Here is a 17249-nt window from a genome sequence, read left to right on the forward strand (position 1 = left end):
ATATGGAGACAAAGTGTGGAACAGAGACTGAAGGAAAGGCCATCCAGAGACTGCTTCTACCTGGGAATCTTCCCCATACACTGTCACCAAATTTGGAAGCATTGATGCCTGGAATTTCTTGCTGACAGAATCCTCAAATGGCTGTTTCTTGAGATGCTCTGCCAGAGCCTGATGAATACAGAGGTGGATGCTCACAGACAACCATTGCACTAAGGGCAGGGTTCCAGATGGAGGAGTCAGAGAGAAGACTGAAGGAGCTTAGGAGTTTTGCAGCCCCATGGCAGGAGCAATAGTGTCAAAGGCTAGAACCCCCAGAGCTCCCAGGGAATGGATTACCAACCAAAGAGTACACATGGAAAGATACATGGCTCTGGCCATATATGTTGCAGAGGATGGCCTTGTTGAACATCAGTGAGAGAATAGGCCCTTGGGCCTGAGGTTGTTTGATGCTGCAGTGTAGGGGAATGCCAGGGCAGGAAGACAGGAGTGAGTTGTGGGGGGACACCTTCATAGAGGCTGGCTGTGGGGGATGGGGTAGGGGTTTCAGAAGGGGAGATCTAGAAAAGGAGATAACATTTGAAATGTAAATAAAATATCCAAAACATACAGGAGAAGAAGAAAAGGAGGAGGAGGAAAAGGAGGAGAAGGAGGGGGAAGAAGAAGAAGAAGAAGAAGAAGAAGAAGAAGAAGAAGAAGAAGGAGGAGGAGGAGGAGGAGGAGGAGGAGGAGGAGGAGGAGGAGGAGGAGGAGGAGCAGGAGGAGGAGCAGGAGGAGGAGGAGCAGGAGGAGGAGCAGGAGGAGGAGGAGCAGGAGGAGGAGCAGGAGGAGGAGGAGCAGGAGGAGGAGGAGCAGGAGGAGGAGGAACCTGAAACCATCCAGAGGAAAAAATACAGAATTTTCAATAAATGATACTGGTTATACTGGCACTCAGCATGTAGAATACAAATTGATTCATTCTTATCTTCTTGTAAAAAGCTCATGTCCAAGTGGATCAAAGACCTTCACATAAAACCAGATATACTGAAACAAATAAAAGAGATAGTGGGGTAGAGCCTCCCATATGCAGCCACCAAATTCAGACTTGCTGATGCCAAAAAGAGTTTGCTGACAGGAACCTAATGCAGATGTCTCCTAAGGGGCTCTGTCAGAATGTTACAGATACAGATTTGGATGCTTACAGCCAAATATTGGACTGATCATGGGAACCTTTGCGACACGCTACCTCGCCGATAAGGAGCACGTCACACTCAAGATTCTTCTGACAGCGTCTTTTATTGTTACAGCTCTTTTAGTTAGAAGGATGCAAGATGGAGAACAAAGGAAAGACCCCAAGCCCCAGAATGTACTGACTTATATACTATCAAAGAGACATGATCTGTCCTCATTGGCTTACAGACTGGGGTCTCATTTACATATCCACTGATAGTACTATCAGCGGGAAAATTCGAGCCTACTCGTGCGCACAGCTGCAGACACCAAGGCCAAGAAGAACCAGGAACAGGAAGCCAGCGCCATCTTCTAATGGCAAGCATATAGCTACTTCAGCAAACGCAGCATGGCTCCTAACAAACCTTAATGAAGGAGTTGGAGGAAGGATTGAAGGAGTCAAAGGAGTTTACAACACCACTGGAGGAACAACAACAATATCAACCAACCTGACCCCCAGAGCTCCCAGGGACTAAACAAAGAATACACATGGAAGGACCCATGGCTCCAGCTGTATATGTGGAAAAGGATGGCCTTGTCTGACATCAATAAGAGGGGAAGCCCTGGGTCCTGTGAAGGCTAGATGCCCCAGCACAGGGGAATTATAGGGAGGTAGGTCAGGAGTGGTAGATGGGAAAGCACCCTCATGGAGAAAGGGGGAGGGGTGGAGTAGAGTGATTTTCAAGAAAAACTGGGAGGAAAGATAACATTTGAAATGTAAATAAATAAAATAGCCAATAAAAGTACACTAACATCAGCTCCTGTATCCACCATACCTTCTCTGACAACAACATTCATTTGAAGCATCAATTTGGGTCTCTGATAATTAACCATTCGCTGACAGAACACAGAGTTTCCAGTACTGCAAAAGCTCTTGTCCTTTCTACTGGAGCAGCCTTGCCCTTGATGTAAATGAACAACAAAAGTTGATCAATTCTATCCCATGTATCAATTTGTATCTCTTTTTTCATATATGCCATAATTTTCATTTCCTCCTTGCCATCTGTACTTGCTATAATGCATGGATAGTAAATCCTTGAGAAGGTAATCCAGTTCTTCCAAGTTTATTCCCACTATCCCTGAAGATAAGGGACCATGTACATCAGTGGTTAACTTGTAAGATTCAACTCTTTGGAGATAATGTAAAAGGCATATCTGTGGCCAGATCCTAAGATGCACTTCCTTCTGTAGCATATATAACATCAGAAATACGTAATTTTGATATTCTTGCCTCTTTGGTACCTCCTGATGGACCAAAGGAAAACTACTCATACTGTTTGCTGTGAAACCTCAAGCTGAAAGGCCATTCTGTTTGTTTCCTTTAGTAACACTTATTTCCCTTGCTAAATTATGTTGTGTTAAATTTTATGGTTTTGTGCCTCCACCATGACAACCATTATATTTGCTGTCCAGCTTCTAGTACAGCTGACACCAATACCTTCCAATCTTGTGAGACAACTCTATGCTGTGTAGCCCAGTTATGAAGCATTTCTTTGACAAAAGAAGGATGTAAGCTGCACAGTACAATAGACTCTTTAAAATTCAGTCTAACATTTTTATCAGTGGTCAGGTCAATTCATAATTAGCTCATCCATAATTGCCAGCAGGTATATGTTGTACACAGACTTGGAAGGCTGAAGGCACCTATGTAGACACCAGCAAATTCTCCAATGGTACACTTGGCTGCACATTAACCTGTTTTACCATGCCATTCCACATTCTCTGCTCTTTTCAGACCATAGAAGCAGTTTGGGTGGAAGTTTACTTTCCAGCCTAGTTTAATTCATGCTTTCATCATGTGGTACATTCCTGATCTCACTAAGCAAGTCTGAACTTTTGCTCTTCCCATTTTCATTTTCCAAGAACTTGATCTGAAAACTCTCTAAATGCATAGAAAATTCTGCACTCTTCTCTAAAAGAAAAGATTTTTTGGGTTTCTGCTTAACATTTTTCAAAATAATATATATTAAAACTATGAAGCAGACTGAGCAGATCCCGGGTGGCAGCTCTGCCCCCAATCTTACAGAACCCAGAGGAAGCCAGCATCCCCAGAGCTCTAGCCTGGGCAGTATCTTAGGTAAGGAGACAGCATTGCCTGCCCCAAACAGAGAGTAACTGGGACCCACTAGGACTCAGGAAATCACTTCTGACCCAGAGCACTGGTTCCTTCCAGAGATCAGGTATGGGCCTGAGCAGAGAGCAGATCTTGGGCCCCAGTTCTAACCCCAGCAGTGACACCCGCCCCACACAGTTATGAAACAAAAATAATAGGAAAGACAAGCTCCAGTCCCAGACAGGGCAGGTAGCACTAAGGAGACCCAGATGGTGAAAGGAAAATTCAAGAACACAAACATCAGCAACCCAGGATACTTGGCATCATCAGAACCTAGTTCTCCCACATTAGAAAGTCCTGAATTACCCATATCACCAGGAAAGTCAGATCTAAAATTCCTTCTAATAATGATAATAGAGAACTTTAAGGACATAAATAACACCATCAAATAATTTGAGGAGAACACAGGTAAACAGGTAGAAGCCTTTAAAGAAGAAACAAAAATCCCATAAAGAATTACAAGTGAACACAAACAAACAGGTGAAGGAATTGAAAAAACCATCCAGGACATAAAAATGGAAGTAGAAACAATCAAATCACAAAGGGAGACTACCAGGGATATAGAAAACTACTATAGATGGTTTCTTCAACTATAGTAATTGAGAGTTTTGGTGAGTATATTAGCCTGGGCTGACATTTATATTCTCTTAGAGTCTATGACATCTACCCAGGATATTCAAGCTTTCATAGTTTCTGGTGAGAAGTCTAGTATAATTCTGATAGGTCTGCCTTTATGTTACTTGACCTTTTTCCCTTACTAAGTTTTTTGGGAGGAGCTAAGGTGGGAGGAATAAAGAGAGGAAGAAAAAAAGGAAGAAGAAGAGCTAGAGAGGGTAGAGATGTAGAAGGATGAAGAGCCAAGCATGTATGGAGGGCAGTCATGGGAAACAACTTATATTCAGGTTAGATAATTGAGAAACAACTCTAATTGTATGGGCATATTGCTATTGAGCATTACCAAACACATAAAGTCTTTGATTAATATTTAAGCATTATATTCTCATTTTTCTACCAGGCCACATGGATGTTAAGATGGCCTGGGCAATGCCCAGACTTGAAGAGACAGCTTGGAAGATTGGCAGAGCCATCTCGCATGCTGACATCTCATGGATGGCAGGGCTGGCATTTCTGTCTGGCTGTTTCTAGCTGTGGTGCACATGTGGCCTCTGGCCACAGAACATGACAGCTGAGCTAGGCAGAGCCAGCTTAGATAGTGGGCTTGACCATTGGCTGTTTTAAATAATTACTTCAACAGCTTTTAGTATTCTTTTTTTGTTTTGGGCATCTGTTGCTTTGACAATTATGTGACAGAAGGAATTTCTTTTCCAATCTATTTAAAGTTCTGTAGGCTTGTTGTATATTTGTGGGCATCTCCTTCTTTAGATTGCATAAGTTTTCTTCTATAATTTTGTTGAAGATATTTACTGGCCTTTTAAGTTGGGAGTAGTTGCTCACTTATATACCTACTATCCTTAGGTTTGGTCTTCTCATTGTGTCTTGGATTTCCTGGATGTTTTGGATCTGGAGCTTTTTGCATTTTGCCTTTTCTTTGACTGTTGTGTCAATGTTGTTTATGGTTTCTTCTGCACCTGAGGTTCTCTCTTCTATATGTCGTATTTTGTTGGTGATGTTTGTGTCTATGACTCCTGATCTCTTTCCTAGATTTTTCTATCACTAGAGTTGTCCCCGTTTGTGATTTCTTTATTGATTCTATTTCCATTTTTAGATCCTGGATGGTTTTGTTGAATTCCTTCTCCTATTTAGTTGTGTTTTTCTGTAATTCTTTAAGGGATTTTTGTTGTTCTTTTTTAAAGGCTTCTACCTGTTTACCTGTGTTCTCTTATATTTCTTTAAGGGAGTTATGTCCTTCTTAAAGTCCTTTATTATCATCATGAGATGTGACTTTAAATCAGAGTTTTGCTTTTCTGGTGTGTTGGAGTGTCCAGGTATTCCTTTGGTGGGAGATCTGTGTTCTAATGATGCCAAATCGCCTTGAATTCTGTTGCTTATTTTCTTCTGGTGTCTCACCATATGGGTATCTCTGGTGTTAGCTGTTCTCTCTTGTCTCTGACCATGCCTTCTCCCTTCTGGAAACCTGTGTGTCAGTACTTCTTGGAGGCCAGTTCTTTCTGGGTTGAATTTGAGTAAAGAGAGCTGTGGCGTAGGGCCAGCTCCTGGGTGCAGATAGAAACCTGAAAGATTCTTTCTCCAAGTCTTCCTTGGCTCCTGTGTCCTGATGACTCTGGGCTGGTCCCACTTGGGCCAGGAATTTGGGCAGAAGTGGTGGTGTCACCTGTGCTCACAGGTGTGCCTGCACTCCTAGGGGACCATCGCTCTCTCTCCCGGCTATATTAGGCACAAGATCAGTTCTAGTCCCTGTGGCACAGGATCAGCTGCAGGCACAGATGGAAAACAAAAGCCACTTCAATAATTATAAGGCTGAAAAACAAACTTAATTCTGATAATACCAAATCATGTTTACCATTAGTGTATTGTAGTATACGATAAGGTATTACAGTCTTCACATTTGGAAAGTAGCAGAGGCAGGTGAAATAGTATTAGGAAGCATAGATCAGATCTATTGTTTAAAATGTTAAAAGTCATGATTTTTCTGATATTTCCAACCTAGATTTTTATAGATTCATAAAACTCTATTGTATAAATGCGTATGTGTGTATGAATGTGAGTGGGCACTTGCGTATGCCACTTGAACATAGCTGTGAGACTAGGGGTTGGAATGACATTAGTTGGAGGGAAAGTGTGTATCAGAAAGGAGAAAAATGGGGATGAAGATTGTCAAAATGTACCATATAATTTTTATATATCTTTATGAAAATCAATATACAGAGACAAATAAATAATTTTTGCCCAAAAGAGTACTGGAGGGAAATTGCCAGGGTTCAAGTGTAAGTGAGAATTCTTACAGCTGAGAAAAGCATAATCCAAGTTCTCTTCTGTATCCTCCAGTAGGAATATAGGCAGCCAGGCTCTTGATTTAGCCCATGGAGATTCATGTTGGAATTTTCCACTCTAGAATATAATATAAGTTTATCATTCAATACACAGAATTTGAGCCTAAGAAATTAAAATAAAACAAACACAAATATCTTTATTTTATTTTTTCCATAAAGACTTTGCAATTCAAAGAATCAAAATGGTCGTCTGTTCATAAATTTACAACCATACTTTGCATCAGTTAGTCAAGCATAGCAGCTCTCATGCAGAAGGGGAAGTATGCATTTTTAGGGCTTTGTGATGCAGGCAGTTTGTGAGAATGTAAAGGAGGTTTGTGTAGGAGGCTGAAACACTGTGAGAGGATTTCTAAAGTACTGATGACAGTAATAATCTGCCAGGTCTTCAGTCTGCACACTGTTGATGGTGAAAGTAAAATCTGTCCCAGATCCACTGCCGGTGAAGTGACTTGGGACCCCAGTGTACAGGTTGGATGTCATGTATATAAGAAGTCTAGGAGGCTGCCCTGGTTTGTGTTGATACCAGGATACATAACTACATACATTCTGACTGGCCTTGCAGCTCATAGTGTGTGGTGGATAGCCCTAGCCTCTTGTTGTCATGGTAACTCCACTCCTGGGAGGGGCTGCGAAGGAGGAGTGAATCTTGTAAACCTTCTGTCCAATCAAATTTGTTAAAAAAAAAAAGGCTACAGCCAGTGATTGGGCAGTAGAAGAGGAGTGGGAGGAGCCAGAGGCAGGAAAAGGGAGAAGACGAGGAGAACCGGGAAGGAAGAGAGAAGCAGCGGAGTTGTGACCCTGTTTCCTACTGATGTGGACATGGATTTAGGAGACTGAGTCACCACAATGTCTCCATCAGCACCTGCAATCAGAAATAGATAATGAATATGCATATATATACTCAGAGAATTCCTGATACAATTGATGGAATCCAAAATGACTTTTATAATTGCATCATCTGCATACTACTTGGTCTCTATAGAAAACAGCTATTTCTCTGCAAATTAATTATTTTTAAGATATTATAATACTTTTATATGTCTTACCAGACAACCAGAGCAGTACAAATAAGAAGACCTGAGCCTGTGATTCCATCTTGATGCCCATGCTGGTCTGATGCATTTCACATCTCACTGCAAAGGCCTAGTTTCTAAATCATGGGCAGCTGGGCTGCCCTCTAGGGACCTATGCAAAATAGCAATCAAATAAGGAAGTAAATTACCTGGACAAAGAGTCATAAGAGTATCAAGGTTAAATCATCAGCCAAAAATACCATCTTAGACATTAAGCAATTACTGGAAAAGAAGTCAATGCAGAAGCTTAAGAACCAACTTGGAACTCTAGATTCTCTCATGACAGGCTTCCATTAAACTCAAAGAAATTTATAGCAGGTGAGTTTTTCAGAAATAATACAAGAATTACTTTGATTCAATTATGAGAAAATAATAAATATGTGAGAGAGGAATTGGAAAGAAAAAAGAAGGGGAAAGGAAGGCAAGAGAAATGAAAGAAGGTAGAGGATGGAGAAGAGGAGAGAAAATTAGGGATTGGAGAGGAGAAGAGAAGTAGAGGACATAAAAAGGAGAAAAATTTTATAAAAAGAAGGAAGGAAGAAAAAGGAAAGAAACAAACACACAAACAAACAAAGAAACAAAGAAACAAAGAAAGAAGTGTTTGTTGGTAGAGAGTAAGCTCAGTGGTTAAGATCAATTGTTTCTCTTGCAAAAACACTCAGATTTGACTCATTTCAAGCATTCATATGATGATTCTTACCTATCTATAATTTTAGTTAAGCACACACAAAGTATACCTACTTACATACCTATGTATGTATGTATGCATATATATCCCCATGCATAGAATTTTATTAACATGAGCATATGTTACCATTTAAATGAAGTTAATTAACAACTTAATTTCTTCTTTCCTAACATTGATTCTTATCCTTCTTCAATGAATTCAAAACTTCTTGTCTACATGAGATAGTAGACAGTACTATTAGTCAGATACCAAGTGATAAAAAAGATTATAATTAACTTAGTTGTTTCATCTGCAATAATAATAATGTGACAGGGATGCTTTCTTCTAAAGTAGCTACAGACAGCATGTCCAAGAGAAGTGATTTTTCCATACATAATTCAGAGAGGAGACCTCTAATACTACCCTGTGATTGTGAATGGTAGAATGTCTGAAATGCATGGGGCCTTCAAATGTTGTGAAAGATGATAAAATAGCCTTTGCATGGAGGCCAATATAGGACTGAGACTGCCTAATATGGGAAGTCTCTCAGTGAGTGTGAGGTTAATGAGCAATGCAATGAGCTGGTGGGAAAATGGTCACAAAGAGTTTATGATTTTTCAGAATGTATTTTAGTCAATGTTGTGTTACTACACAAAAAGATGGGCAGACTGTCATCATTCTGCTCCAGATGATCTTTTAGGATGTTTTCCTCATCAGTATCTGAAGTAGAAACAATAATGGTAATTGTAATGTGTGGAACTGAAAACTGGTTCCAGAGTCTGTGCATATTATGCTTTTAACACATAAGGGAGAAACTATCACTATTTTGATTGTTCATTTGTTTCCTTTTTTGAATGAGCATGGCATCAAACGATTTCTAAAGCCTTGTATTTAAATCCATTGAATGATGCTATTCTTAGTATTCATCCTACAAGACTATCCCTGCAGTAGACAGTGATTAAAGCAAAGGCACACAACTGGTCAAAGTGCAATGAATGTTTGACTGTGAAGTGGTCTTCCCTAAAGAAGATGTCTCCATTTCCATATGACAGAGGTCATCATGGAAGAAGAGAGAGAAAGAACATAAGATACAGATGTGGGGAGTGCTGTGAAATAGAGTCTTCTGGACATAACATGGCCATTGCACCTATGAGAAAACAGCAGCTACGTTTACTTGCACAAGATTTGATTCTTCACCATGCATGTGTCCTACCCTTCCTGGAACATCTGTGAGTAACTAATTAGTGCCTGGAATTGAATGGGTCATTCCCCTATGTATTAATCATTTTCAGGAGTAATCAATACTCATGAAGCAATCATAATTAAACTCAGAACACAAAAGAAACTATAACAAATTATAATAGGATATATTGAGAAGGCTTCACCAGGAAGAATGGAAAGAAAAATAAAAACTAAGAGGGGCTAAATGATCAAAACTCAGTATATACATAGATGAAACAATCAAATAAGATTTTAAATACAAGTTCTGAGCCATACTCAGTTTTAACTACACAACTGAAAAAAAAAACACCATTTAGTAACTTACAGTAATGTTGTGCATAAAAAGAACATTCAGTTTTCTAACCCAAAGGTTTCTTACCCTGGATTCACACTGTTCCTGAGGCATTTAGCCAAACCTTAAATTGGATCTTTCTTTTAAAAGATTCTCCACTTATACTGAAAGAAGATATACTGACTTCTCCACTTATACTGACTTCAAAAGATGGTTAATTGAATCTCACATAATCACAAGAGCCCTTAAAACCTACTATTAGATGAAGAGAAAGATAAATCAGGAAGACATGTGACTTAAATAGCCCCTGTAGGTTCCTATGTTTGAATAGATGGTCCCTAGTTACTAAAGTCTCTATTGTTGTAGGACTCTCTAATACTGGTTGCAGTGAGGTATTTACTATATGCTTTATGTTTTACCTTCTGGCCTCAAGCTCCAAAAATAATGACTCTGAGACTTAAATATATTTACAAATGCTCAAGCCAAAATTTTGCAGGTTATCAGTGGCAGTTTAAACATGTTTGGCCCATGTAAAGTGGCAATATTAGGAGTTGTTGCTTTGTCAGAATATGTGAGACATTGAATGAAGCATATCACCGTGGGACTGCTCTTCAAGGACCTTCTCATAACTGCATGTGGAAAACAAAGTCATCTTCTGGCTTTCTTCAGATCACAATGTAGTCAACACTGCTCATTGAGCGCCATGTCTGTCTGGTTACTGCTATGCTTCCTACCATGATGATAATGGACTAATCATCTAAAAGTGTAACACAATCACAAGTAAATATCCTCCTTTATGAGAATTGCCTTTGTCATGGTTTCGATCACAGCAATGGAAACCCCAACTAAGACAGAAATTGGTAGTAGGAGTGGGGTATTACTTTTATAGGCCTGATCATGCTTTTGTTTGGAGAAATGTGGATTTTGGGAGTTTGGAAAGCAATGGGATGTTTTAAGTGTGGCTTAGTTAGATATACTAGTAGAATCATAAAAGACAGTGGTGAAGAGACTTGTTTAAACTTTGGGGACTTGTCTCAAGAGGCTTCAAAGAAATTTAGAATGTTTCCTAGAGATAGTTCTTGTGATATTGTTGTTGAAGAATCTTTCATCTCTAACATCTTGGGGTCTCCATGGCAACTTCAAATTTACAGATTCTTGATCCAGTCTCTGGGGTCAAATAATAATATTTTGGGCTCTTCCAAAAGACTTGGGTCACTTCTCCAGCTATGGGCTGTGTAATACTCTAGGCTCAAGTTGACTTCACTCCACTACTGCTTGATTCCTAGTGATCATCCCATGGTACTGTCATAGCCTTCTATGCTTTCTGCATGGTGTTAAGCCATAACTTCTTTGCAATCCTGGGCCATCAACAGCAATTGAGGCTGCGCTTTCACCAAAGAGGTAGATTATAACCCTGTATATGACAGATTATGACTGATGATTTTAACTATGCAAACCTCATTTTAGTTTTAATAGTGGATAACAAAGCTTCCATTAAGTCTCCTATAATCTTAGGGCAAAGTGGTTATTCAATCTACAAAAGTACATACTTGAGAAATGGTAGATACTACTACTTTCTGCTGTTATAGAGGATCCTTCATTCTTTCCCAGCATCCACATCAAGTAGCTCAAATCCTCCTGCAACTCCAGTTCCCTGGGATCTAATTCCCAATTGTGACTGTTATTGGCACTCACTCATGCACATACCCACACTCCCAAAACCAATTGAAATAAAATAAATCTGGAAATATAAAAAATACTACATGATGCTAGCAAGATTGGTTCTTGAACCAGGAAACCTACATACAACAAAGACTAATGACCTGAGCTTGATTCCCAGCCACCACATGGTGGAAGGGAAGAACAGATTTCTTTGGTTGTTTTCTGGTCTGTACACGCACACACACACACACACACACACACACACACACACACACACACACACTTAAATGTCTTTGTTAAGTTTTCAGTAATGTAGTTTGTATTTATTATCTTTTTTAAAGTCAAAACATTTTTGAAAGGAAACAGTACATCATAAGAGATAGGAAATTCAAAGGTGAATACTGAGAATAGAAGGAATAGGCAAAGATGTGATCATGGAGATAGGGGAGAAGTGAAAATATCAGAAGATAAATATATGTTAATGACAATTTAAGTGATAATAATTAAGAAGCAATCATAAATGTCTAAAATATGTTGATATAATATTAAATCATAAATCATATAATATAGAACACATATGCATATCTGTTTATAAAAGCTTGTTTCATTATTTGAGATCTTTTTTCAAACAAGCTTAGAGCTCTGTGTTGAAATGCCAGAGAGTAAGAGAGAACTGAGAGACTGAGCCTCAGTGAGCTGCAATCCCAGGAGGTTTTGTTCAGCACTGGAGTACTTTGGGAGGATCCTCATTACTTTGCTGACAGTAATAGGTTGCAGCATCATCAGCCTCCACAAGATTATGGTGAGAGTAATGTCTGTCCCAGACCCACTGCCACTGAACCTGGCAGGAATGCCAGATTCTAGGTTGGATGCAGCATAGATGAGGAGTTTGGGTTTCTGTCCTGGTTTCTGTTGGTACTAGTGCATTAAACTAGTATCAATAATATCATTATGGACACTCTGGCTGGCCTTGCAGGAAATGGTGGCCTGTTGTCCTAATGACATGGCCAACAAAGCTGGAGACTGGGTCAACACAATGTCCCCAGCAGAACCTGGAATGACAAACACTCAGGCAATTGTTATATATGTATGGAAACCTCCCCAGCAGAGGGACTTTTCATTTGAATTTTTTAAGAGTAATTGTGAATATGACTCTGAGAAACAAGAAAATCAAAGGAAATGTCGAAACATAAAACCAATTACAAATGTCCTAATTTTAATCATCAAGAGCCCAGAAGCATCAAAAGGCAAGATGGCCATAGCAGTTAATCCCAAATTCTTTGCATCCTCACCTGGAACCCAGAGCAGCTGCATCCATAGTAGAAGTGTGTCTGTCTCCATCTCTGAGAGCTGGAAGATAAGATGCTTCTCAGGCTCCTGGAAGCTGCTATTTAAGGAGCTTGGGCTGTTATAAAATGACTCAATATGCAAATCAGCTCAGCATAGTGTGTATTGCTGCTCCAGGGCACCTGTTCCTGTTCCACTCACAGAGAGTTGGTGTCAGCAGTAAATTTACTGGAGCATCATATGTATCTTAAAGGAGCCTACAAGTCTATTTTATTAAATCTTTTCTCTGTAGTTTTTCTGTGGTGTTATGTGGGGAAGTACAAAATAAATGTACTATGTAAAGAGCATTACATATTTCAAGAACAACTCTATCACTCAAAATTATACACACCTAATGATAATGTTTTCTAAGACAGAATAAAAATAAAGGCTCAATGAGAAGAGGTAATATAATTAATTCCTAGAATAATTCATTGTTGTATTTATTCTCTATATTTAGGGGGCTGTCTATATGTGTTTATATTCAGTTGCGAGAGCATCTTCCTTAGCAATGGCCTATGGGTTAATATCATAGGATAACCTTGGGTGTGGCTGTTGCTTTTGATCTTATCTGAGACAGGGTTTACAATTCTCACAAAGGTGGCCTGACCCAGTGTCTTTTAGGGATTCTATTGTCTGTGTCCCTCATCTGCCATAGCATCACTCCAAGTACATGTTGCATCACACCAAGTACATGTTGCTGCTGCATCTCACATTGTGTGGGCTCTTGGGGTGAAAACCATGTCTTCACACTTATGTGGGAAGCACTTTATGCATAGAGCCACCTCCAAATCACTTTTTAAATAAAAACACTGGAAGAATATTCTTCAGGTCAAACATAAATAATACTTAAGTAAATATAGGACTTCAGAAATGAAGAAGAGAACTATATAAATGAGCACATAAAAGAATCTTTTGTACATATTTGTGTCTCCAAGATTATTAAATCACATTGTCATAGTGATGAAAAGCTAATCAAAAAGATTAGTTTGAGTCTAAAGTCTATTTTGTCAGATATTAGAATGACTATACCAGCTGTCTTCTTGGGTAAATTTGCTTGGAATATCTTTTCCCTTCTTTTACCTAAGAAAATGTCTATCATTTATGTGAAGGCATGAAGGTATAAAGGTCTGTTTTTAGATGCAACAGAGAGATAGATACAATTTTCAACCCCAATCTATTTTCTGTGTCTTATTAGGGAATTGATACTATATATGTTGCATTGTCAAAGGTGAGTATTTCTTTCATTCTTCCCTTCTAAGGAGATATTTATCTAAGGACATATAATTTATATCCCCTTTCTCTTTATATAATTTTGATTAACATCCTTCCCTATATATTTAACTTCAATTAAATTTCCTTCTATTTTTAGTACGAGCATCTTTTTGGGATGATTTATAGATGAGTACAATGCTATGCTATCCCAGAATTCCTAAGAGGTGAAAGGATCTGGTTGCTTGTGTAGGATTGACTTCTTAAATTATCATCTTCCTTTCCATTCCCATTTTATTCAAGCTTGCTCTCTTTGGCCTACCCTTTTCCAGTATGATCTGTCAGCATCCCCACCTTAGCGAAGAGATCAATTCACCCCCACCTCCTAATCTTAAAGAGATGGTATATGTTTTCCATTTGGGAATCTCCTATTAATCTTTAGAAGTGAGTTCTTGCCCCACATTGAGAATGCAATTTGCAGTATTAATTATTATTAATAAATCCCAGTTTGGCATTTCTTCTCACATCAACATTTTATATTTCCAAATAAAAAACACAGACAGTCTTTATATTTTACTATGCCTTTAGCAACACAATAGATAGTTATTCTTAATGATATGGCATCAAACTGTTTTATAATTTTTATATTAACTACATAGATTGGTTTTATTCTTAGCATTCAATTTAGAAACCAATGTGGCTGTAGATAGTGGTTAAAGCAAAGGCTCACAACTAGCCAAAATATTAAGAAAAAATCACTGTATTGTCCAGTCTCTGGGTATACCCACTGTGTGATCATTCTCTTGGGCTAGCCTTTTTGAAGCTGGTTTACATGTATTTTTTGAAAGAAAAATCAGTAACCAAGACAGTCTCTGAATCATATGGGCTATTTGCTTTGTAAAGGCATACATTTTTCAAATTATAAGAGGTTTTGCCTGGACAAATCTGATTTTTATAAGTCTTGTTGGTTACCATAATTTTTTCATTCCTTGTAGATACAATATCATAATCACTCCCCTGTCTCAAAACTATTTCAGGTTTCCATTTTAATGTCAAGATAGACTTACAATGCATTAGTTGGCCTAGTTCCTCCCATAATTCAGTGTCTTTCAGCTGCTGTTGTTACTTTATCACCAACATTTCGAAAATTGAGAGTAAACAGTCCATTATTTGGTCTGTCCCTGAGAGTTTTTAGTCTTCCTTTTTGTTTAATAAGCGTCTCTTTTAAGGTATGACTGGCTTTCTATAACTGCTTGTCCTGTGGGATTATGTGGTACACTAGTAACATGCTTTATATTATATGAAAAGAATTGTTTCACCTTATTGGATACATATGCAGGAGACTTGTCAATTTTAATTTGTTCAGTAGCCTCATAATTGCCATGATTTCTAATAAATTTGTACTTTACACAATGAGCCATTTCAGAACTTAAAGCAGTTGGTCATTGAAACACTCAGAATGTGTCAATTGTATGGTGAATATTCCTTTGTTTTCCAAATTCTGCAAAAAGGAAAATGTCCATCTGCCAGATGTCAATTTTAGTACCCCTAGGGTTACTAACAGCAGGCAATGGAGTTTGGTTTTATAGAAAATATGTACAACATTTATTATTATTTCTTTGGTTTGTTGACAAATGATGAAATTATTTTCTTTAAAGCTTTCCCATTAGCATGATGTTTTTCAGGAAACTTTGAGGCTTCTAACACATGTTCTATGAGTAATTGGTCAATTTCCTCACTTCCTTAAGCTATGGACCAGGTAAACCTGTATGAGACTGAATATGATTAATATACAATGGATAATCTCTGCTTCTGATGACCTGTTGTAATTGTATAAATAACAAAATTAATTCTCAGTTATCAGGTACAAATTCATCAGTCTCTATATGCACAATATTTTCTGAATATAAAGCATCAGAAATTATGTTAAGAAGTTAAGAATAATTTAATAATACCATAAGGATAGCATACAATTCTGATTTTTGAACTGATATGTATGGACTTTTGACCACTCTGACTATGAGACTTATTCCCTGTCATCCCTCACTTGTTTGCATAAGTAAAAATGTTGGTTCCTCTGGAATTTGTGTGTTCTTTACTATACATAGAGGATTAGTGTACATACTTCATTTTTAATATTTGTTATTAATTTTACCCAAGAAGTTACTACAAGGTTTTAACAAATCCTAATTAGACACACATAATAGCATAAACTCATCATTTGTAACAGGTACAACCGTTTTGACTGGATCTGTTCCTGCCAATAGACATTGTATTATTCTACCTTTAATAATTAATTCAGAAATCCTTACTATATACCCCTTTAATCTTTTGCTTTGTTTATGAGCTTAAAAAAATGCATTCCATAATACGGTTATCTCTTTGACTAATGAGACCAGTAGGAGAATGACTTGAAGACAAAATGACTAGAATACCATCAAGTTTAGGATAAATTCCATTTGCTTATGCCTACTGCAGTCTTATACTATAAGAATTAGCTTTTGAGACCACTGCCTGGCCTGCTCCTGGGTAGACACCTGATCCTGAGACATCCTAGAGGGTCCACTGAACCCAGAGTGGCAGAGGGACCACTGAACCCAGAGTGACAGAGGAACAACTGAACTCAGAGTGACAGACAACATATCGTGAGACATCCTAGAGGAGCCATTGCACTCAGAGACACATTGAAACTAACAGAAGTTATGAACCAACTGGACTTAACTGATATCTATACAACATTTCATCTTAAAACAAAAAATAACTTTTTCTCAGCACCCCATGGTACTTTCTCCAAAATAGACCATATAACTGGTCACAAAGCATGCCTCAACTGGTATAAAAAGATTGAAATAACCCCTTGTAACCTATCAGACCACCATGAACTAAGACTCATCTTTAATATGGACAAAAAGATTGGAAAGCCCACATACAAATGGAAACTTAACAATGCTTTACTCAATGATGACTTGGTCAAGAAAGAAATAAACAAAAGAAATTAAAGAGTCTTTTAAAATTTAATGAAAATGAGGACACATCATATCAAAATTGTGGGACTCCATGAAAGAAGTGCTAAGAGGAAAACTCCCTCTTAAAAGCCTAAAAAAAGAAACTGGAAAAACCATCCACCAACAACTTGACAGCACACCTGAAAGTGTTAGAACAAAAAGAAGCTAATATACCCAAGTGAAGTAGATAGCAGAAAATAATTAAAATCAGGGCTGAAATCAACCTAGTTGAAACAGAAAGAACTATACAAAATATCAACAAAACCAGTAGATTCTTCTTTGAAAAAAAAATCAACAAGATAGACAAACCCTTTGCCATACTAACCAAACGGCACAGAAACAGTACTTAAATTAATAAAATCAGAACTGAAAAGGGAGACATAACAACAAAACTGAGGACAAATTGTCAGATCATACTATAAAGGCCTATACTCAAAAAAAATGGAAAATATGGATGAAATTGACAATTTTCTAGACAGATACCAAGTATTAAACTTAAA

The sequence above is a fragment of the Arvicanthis niloticus genome, chromosome 9 (genome assembly GCF_011762505.2).
Source record: "Arvicanthis niloticus isolate mArvNil1 chromosome 9, mArvNil1.pat.X, whole genome shotgun sequence".
NCBI lineage: Eukaryota > Metazoa > Chordata > Mammalia > Rodentia > Muridae > Arvicanthis > Arvicanthis niloticus.